General features: G+C 33.6%; 1 non-coding gene across 1 annotated transcript; it reads left to right on the forward strand.

Annotated features, from left to right (window-relative positions):
• The first annotated feature begins 4,686 nt into the window (after positions 1-4,686).
• Positions 4,687-4,800, forward strand: LOC149555453 (small nucleolar RNA SNORD67). Its single transcript, XR_016352517.1, has one exon. It is a non-coding gene; the product is annotated as a small nucleolar RNA SNORD67 (small nucleolar RNA).
• The last annotated feature ends 3,840 nt before the right edge of the window (positions 4,801-8,640 follow it).

Genomic DNA, 8,640 nt, shown 5'->3' on the forward strand with positions numbered 1-8,640 from the left:
ACCAATGGGGGATTATTCTTCGATACTTGTAAGATGTGGTATCATACACTTGAAGATAGAGGAGAACACATAATAGAGGGTGATTTTAACATTCTACACCACATACAAAATAGTGCGAACAAATTGATTTCTATCATAAATCAAGACTTTTGGATGATGGATGAGGTACATACCAGGGCCACTAATTTGCAATCACTAGAATCTATATAAGGGAAAAGGTATAGAAATTGATGGAGGTTTATATAGTTGAGGAGTTAAGATAAGATAGATTATTGGATGGAGAAGATATTGCTAGGAAATAAATTCATGGAAGGGCTATATGAGGATATTCAAGAAATAAAGAATAAAGCTCAAAGGAAATTTATGGAAGTGGACAAATAGGACAATGCTGCATGCCTAGAGATTTTTGAAGATGAATCAAGAAATAAATTTTCCTTAGTATAGATAGTAGTTCAAAAATTTAGAGATTTATTTGAACTATTCAAAGATTTATTCAAATATCTTTATCTAAAGATGATGTCAGACAAGTGTTCAAACTAGAAGAAGCATTGCTCGAACCAAACTCCAAGCTAGAGGATTTTGCTGATATAAGGATCAAAATAAGTAACTATGTCTAAGGGGTATGAAATAAGTATAAGTTAATATATTTATTAGAGAATAAAGAAGTAACAAAGATGATTGATAAATTCAAGAGCAAGTGTCTAGACATCATTTTGGTATTAAGGGGGAGAAAACCCAGATGCTAGAAATCAAGTTTTAAGACTTGGTAGAATTTTTGTGTCTTTTGGTCCTATCACAAAGGTGGACTTTCTGAAGGTACACTTTTTAAAGGTGCTCTTTTTGAAGGTGCAATTTTTAAAGATGAGCTTTTTGAAGGTGCACTTTGTTTAAGTTGTGCCAACTTTTTTTGAAGAAGCAATGCATTGATAGTTAACTACTAGTTGCTATTTTTGAGCATTTCATACATTAGAAATGCATTTTGATGGCAATTCAACTCCCAAAAACACATAGAGAAGGCCAAACTTCCATTTTTAGAGGTCTTAGTGACTCCCAGATCATCTTATGACTTCTCTCCTCTCCTCTTCTTCTTCTTTTATTATTTTAAGTCATGTAAAGACTCATGCACCCATTAATTGATATAAAGAAGAGTGGAGACCTACACAACACCATTTTGGGAGTTAGTTTGTATGTAAATAGATTTATTTTATTAGTATTTTAGCATGATTTTGATTAGAAGAGCTCTCACTCCTAACACAAAAGGAGAAGCGGATTTTCTTTAAAATCATAGATGTAATATGTATTCAAGGTTGTTATTTTGATGCAATAATATATTTTCTATTGGTTATCTCACTCTAAGTATAGAAAATCTTTCTAGAGTGTATTATTTTTGTTAATGCATGTTCATGAATTATAATGGAGCTAATGGTTTTATTGCATTGTGATAATTGGGCAATCATTTCATTCCAGTGTTTGGCTTATATTAACAAATTCTAATGTTGTGACAAATCAGAGAAATGATCAATTATTTTCTCACATAGTGTTTTGTCTTGTGTGAGTGCACTTTCTATGGCTTCATGATTTGATGAAACATGAACCATCTTTAGATTTTTGTTAAAGTTCTCATCGATGATTACATCAATAGAGGTGAGGAAGCACTACTCCTAATTTTATTTGTTTCCTACCAGACCCTTTTGATAATTTAATTTGAAGACATATTGTTAATTTTTTTTATGTCCGGTAGTAATTTCCCTTTTAGTTATTTTCTTAAAATCTCTTGTTACTCTATCTTCATTATTAGCTTTTCAAATATTTGGTTAAAATATGAATTCATATTGTTGCATTGATTAGAAATTATATTCATCATAAAAATAGAAAATACAAAAAAATATCATTTTGTGGTTATGTTTCAGCAAATTTGTGCAAAATAGATAGGAACTAGTAAAGGCCTCATGAATATTCGCATTTATCTTCAATTGAGTTACCTAGCAAGTTCAAAATCAGGAATCAATAAACTTGGATTTGTTCATTGATGAGAATTTTCAAGAGAGATATTTGAAAACATTTATGTCCTTAAGATTTGTGCAAAAGGAAAAGGTATGTGTAGGATCATGGTCAACCAAACTATGCCCTTAACAAGCAGTGAGAAACTAGCGAATCAGGGTTATGTCAACTTGATGTGTAATTTTATAGTACTTATGGATTTTATATCAAAAAGTTACAAAAAAATAATCTATAAAAAATTGAATGTAGTTTTTATACTACTAGGTCTTATTAAATGAAAAATAAAATTTGTTGGTTAAATTTTTTTATTTTAATGCAAGAATAAAAAAAAAATTAGGACAAAAATAAGTAGTAGGTGTATGTTAGACAACCTTAACCAAAATCAAATAATAATATTTTCTAATAATATTCTAGATATAATAAGTACACTCATGCCCAGATACAACACATATTTTTGGGTGTTTTTATTCCAAATTTATAATTAATTATGAATTTTCAAGTATAAAATTTTTAGAATAAAAAGACCCTATGTTTAACCACCCTAACTAATTAAAAAAAAACAATTAATTATTATTTTTCCCTATACTAGTTGGAGCATAGAATGAGATGCATCTTTTGGATTTAAAAAATCTTATACCATTTTAATGTTATAGCTATTTTTCAATCAACATGTCAATAAACACTTTGTAGCTCACTCCATTAGAAAATAAGTAATAACTATTTACTAAACTCATAATTTTATAGACATTATATCTATTAGAGTAAATAATTAATTAATTGTTAATTATTTATTCTATTACTTAAGCTTACTTAGGCTAATGCATTTATTTAATATTTTGTATTTAATGCATGTAGTGGTTAGTTGTTGACGACATGGGAGTTTGTTCCCTTCTAGCATGTTCCACCTTTTTGTGGAAGAGTGCTTGGTTGTCAACCTTATCTTCTACCACCTTTTAGCTTGTTCTACAAGCTTCCTTAAGGTCTTTATGAGCGACCTCTCTCTCATTGTACTATCATCACATATCACTTCTTGCATATTGTAAATACATATTTTCTTGTGTTGCAATATCTTGTGGTCTCTCATGTCCATTTAGAGTTTTTCCCTTGCTCCATGCTCTTCCTCTTCTTGGCTTCTCTTTGATAGGTTCACGCATGCAAGTGATCTTGAGCGTCTTTGGAGTTGGCTTTCATCAACTCTAACAATATCTATGGAAAGTTGAGAATGTTCTCAAGAAACCCTTTTCATTTCATCAAATTTGGATAAAAATAAAATAAATCAACTACATGGTTGAAGTAAAAAACACACAATAACAAGCCAAAAACAAATGTTTGAGATGTTTTTGGTGTTGACCATGAAGAGTTGAAATCCAACAAAAATAATAATTATCGAGTACCCAAAAATATCAAGTAGCTATTCCCAAACTAGATACCCGTTCTCAAATCAGATACCCAATTTTCCCAAAAAATTTATTTTAAAAAGAGAAATTTTATTTTATTTTATTCAATTTTTTTAATAATACTATGACCCCTTTCTAGAATCCCTAGTATTTTTTTTAAGGCTTTAGGACCCTTATCGATACATATAACACTTCTAAAGTATCAAAGGGGTCATAGGGTACCCTTTGATACTCTTTGACCCATTCAATCACAATATGTGTGCTTATAGATCCAAAGAGCCCTAACCACATAAATGATGTGATCTAATGGATCAAAAGGGGTCATAGAATACTATATGACACCTTTTGACCCATCTAATAACATTAAGTGTGCTTAAGGCTCATAGGGTACTCTATGACCCATTTCGACTCATTTGGACACATGATATATGTTCCTAGGACCCATATGAATGCATTTCATTATTTAATGGGTCAAAAAGGGTCATAGAGAACTTTATAACCCAATTTGACCCATTCCAACACATAATGTATATTCGAGGAACATATGTTGTCATAGAATGGGTTGAAAGGGGTCATAGGGAACTATATGACCCCTTTCAACTCATCTTAGCACATGACATGTATGTTCAAAGGGGTCCTACAACCCCTAGGAATGTATTTTCTCATTTTATGGCTCAAAAGGGCTCATAGAGAACTTTATGAACCAATTGGACCTATTTAAACACATACTATATGGCCCTAGATGTTCTAGGACCCCTAGGAACATAATTTGTTGTATTATGGGTTGAAAGGGGTCATAGGGTACTCTATGACCCCATCCAACTCATTTGAACACATGATATATGTTAAGAGGATTCCTAGGACACCTAAGAACATATTATCTCCATTTAATGGGTCAAAAGGGGTCGTAGAGCACCCTATAACCCCATTCAACCCATTCAAACACATGATGTATGTCTCTAAGGGTCATAGGAGACCTAGGAACATATATTATCATATAATGGGTCAAAACAGGTCATAGGGCACCCTTTGATCCCTTTTGACTCATTCAAACACATGATATATGTTTTAAGAATATGTGTTCTCATTTAATAGGTCAAAAGGGGTGATAAGGAAACCTATGAATCCATTCAACCCATTCAAAGACATGATGTATGTCCAGGTATGGGTCCTAGGAACCCTAGGAACATATGTTGCAATATAATAGGTCAAGAGGGGTCAAAGCATACCATATGACACCTTTGGATCCATTCAAACACGTGATGCATGTACCTAGGGGTCTTGGTACACCTAGGAACATGTGTTGTCATATAATGGGTAGAAAGGATCTTGGGGTACTTTATTACCATTTTTAACTCATTTGAAGACATGATATATGTTCATAGGGGTCCTCTGATCCCTAGCAACATTTTTTCTCATTTAATGTGTCATAAAAGACCATAGGGTTCCCAATAACCCCATTCAACCCACTCAAGCACATGATATATGTCCCTAGGGGTTCTAGGAGCCCTAGGAACATATGTGATCATATACTGGGTTAAAATAGGTTATCGATTACTTTGTGGCCCCTTTCGACTCATTCAAACACATGATATATGTTCCTAAGTGTCCTAGGAACCCTAAGAATATATTTTCTCATTTAATGGGTCAAAAGGGGTCTCATTTAATGGATCAAAAGGGGTCATAGGGAACTTTATGACCCCATTCAACCCACTCAAACACACGATGTATGTCTCTAAGGGTCATAAGCTACCCTATAACATCTTTTGACCCATTTGAACAAATTAAATATGTCCCTATGAGTTCTAGTACCCTTAGGGACATATGTTGTGATGAAATGTGTCAAAAGGGGTCATAGGTTATCTTATGACCAATTTCAATGCATTCAAACAAATGAATTAGGTCTCTAGGGATCTTAGGATCCCTAAGGACATATTTTGTTATGAAATACATTAGACATGGTTATAGGTTATCTTATGAACCCTTTGAACCCATCTGTACAAATGAAATAGGTCCTTAGGTGTTCTAGGACATCTAGGATCATTTTTTTCATGAAATGAATTCAAATGGGTCATAGGTTATCCTATGACCCCTTTCAACCTATTTGAACAAATAAATTATGTTCTTAGGGGTGATAGGACCTCTAGGGACATATGTTATCACGGAATACATTAAAAGGAGTCATGATTTCCTACGACCCATTTCAAGCCATTCAAACAAATGAAATAGGTTGATAGGGCTTATAGGACCCCTAGGGACATATATTTCCATCAAATGTGTTCAAAGGGGTCATAGGTTATCTTATGACCCCTTTGAACCCATTTGAACAAATGAATTATGTCTCTAGGGGTACTAGGACACCTAGGGACATATTGTAATAAAATGCATCAAAATTGATCATAAGTTAGTCTATGACTCCTTTGGACCCATTCAAACAAATGAAATAGGTCCCAAGGGCTATTATGACCCCAAGGGATATATATTGTCATGAAATGTGTCGAAAGGGATCATAGGTTATCCTATGATCCCTTCCAACCCATTTAAACAAATAAAATAGGTCGTAGGAGCCCTAAAGACATATGTTGTCATGAAATGTGTCAAAAGGGGTCATAGGTTATCCTGTTGCCTATTTTGACCCATTTTAAAAAACAAAATAGGCCCCTATGGGTCCTAGGACCCTTAGGGATATATGTTGTAATGAAATGTGTTGAAAGGGGTGACAAGTTATTCAATGACCCCTTTCAATCCATTCAAAAAAATGAATTAGGTCCTAAGGGGTCCTAGAACCCTATGGACATATGTTGTCATGAAATACATTAAGAAGGGTTATAGGTTATCCTATAACCCATTTTGACCCATTCAAACAAATGGAATAGGTTCCTAGTGGCCTGAGTACCCCTAGAGACAAATGTTGTCATGAAATGTGTTGAAAGGGGTCATAAGTTATCCTTGAACCCTTTAAACCCATATGAACAATTATATTATGTCCCTAAGGGACCTAGGACCCCTAGGGTCATATGTTATCAAGAAATCTATAGAAAAAGTTTATGCATTATCCTATGACCCCTTTCAACATGTTGGAATGAATAAAATAGGTCTTTAAGGGTCCTAGTACGTCTAGGGACATATATTTTCATGAAATCTATTAAAAGGGGCTATAGGTTATCCTATGACCCATTTAAACCCATTCAAACAAATAAATTAGGTCATAAGGGGACTTAGGACCGCTAGGGACATATGTTGTCCTTAAATACATCAGAAGAGGTCATAGGTTATCCTATGACCCCTTTTGACCCATTTGAACAAATGAAATAGGTTCCTAGTGCTCCTAGGACCCCTACAGACATATGTTGTCATAAAATGCATCCAAAGGGGTCAAAAGTTATCCTATGATCACTTTCAACCTATATGTACAATTATAATATGTCCCAGGGGGTCCTAGGACTCGTGGGCTCATATATTATCCATAAACGTGTCGAAAGGAATCTTATGCTATCCCATGACTCTTTTGAATACATATGGATAATTATACCTTATTCCTACTAGTCCTAGGATTGGTAGGGGTATATGTTATAATGAAAGATGATGAAAGTGGTCATACGGTATCCATTTTAATAAACTACATGACAAAATATGTTACCAAGAATCGTAGGACCCCTAGGTACATACATGCTCTGTTCTAGTGGGTAGAAAGGGGTCATAGGGTATCCTATGACCTCTTTGGACCCATTACATGACAACATATGTTTCTAGTATTCCTAGGACCCCTATGGACATACCTCTAATATTCCAATGTGTATAGAGGGGTCATAGGTTACCCTATAACCTCTTTTAACTCATTAAATAAGAACATAAATTCATAGGGGTCCTAGGACCCTTATCATCATGTGTTGTGTTCCACTTGGTCAAAATCCTATGACCCCTTTTGATCCATTACATGACAACTTGTGTTCCTATAGGTCCTAGGACCCCTAGTGCCATACATGTTGTGCTCCAATGGGTCAAAAGAGGTCATCAGATACCTTATGACCCATTTCAGCCCATTACAAGGCAACTTTGTTAGAATATAAAGTCCACCAATATAACTGAATTAGTGATCCAACTATGATCATGTTAGAATTATCAACCTATTTAATTCTTAACCATACAAGAAATATAATTAGCAACCATAACAAGATACTCATACACAATAACATCAAATATGTTAACTTGGGAAATCCTTAATTAGAGGGAACACCTTGGTGGGGATGACACCCAAAAGATGATGTACTAATATAAATATTCCTTACTAGAGGATGGACCCTATTAGGAGTCTATGAAATTTTTTAGTACATATTAATCCCTATTAGGGGACTTTGAATCCCTGTTGAGAGAGTCCAACCCTGTAAGGATTTGTAGAAGGTAGATGGACCCACTATCTAAATAACTTCATGGAAAGACCAATGAACCCACTATCCAAATGATGTTTGTATTATATCTTTCAAAATAATAGAACTAAACTTTCATTTTTCTTCCTCTTCCTCTACCCTATAAACTAGACTTCTACTCCTTCTAATCTTGATCCCATATCACCAATTTCATATCCAATAATCACTTCAACTACTTACTCACATTTACCAAACACTCTTCTCCTATTCTCATATTTTAAGCTTTATTCACATCCAAATCACACTTTACAACCAAGGAAAATACTTTCCTTTAACCAAGTCCTCAAAACAATTGAGTCTATCCTAGTTAATTACAATAGGACCATATTAAGATAATTAAATATTTCACAACTACAAAAGAATATTGGATCAGAGTCTATACAACTTATTACAAGTTTGATTCTAGGAAATTGCATTCACTAATGTCATCATCAGATTGTCCTATGTCACTATTTAACTTTGCATGTCATGATTATATCTCTTTTAGAAGATACAATCTAATCATCAAAAACATCTTATCGGGTACTCTATCTTTGTACTAGTCTTTATAAATCACATATATATTTTGTATTTCTTTGAGTCATTTGATGCATACTTATCCTCACCATTAGGACATGATAAATTGTATTTCCTTAACAATGCATTATTTGATCATGAAACCTTGGTCTATACAACCATGATCTCTTTATGCTACATTTCTTGTCTTCATACAAACCATACCATGTTTTCATCAATGAAAAAAAAAGTCATGAATTCAACATGTCAATTATGCCACATGATAATCAATACTTAGGATTCTCACCCAAATGAATACC

The sequence above is a fragment of the Cupressus sempervirens genome, chromosome 5 (genome assembly GCF_028749045.1).
Source record: "Cupressus sempervirens isolate cs-2001-9-10 chromosome 5, ASM2874904v1, whole genome shotgun sequence".
Classification (NCBI taxonomy): domain Eukaryota; kingdom Viridiplantae; phylum Streptophyta; class Pinopsida; order Cupressales; family Cupressaceae; genus Cupressus; species Cupressus sempervirens.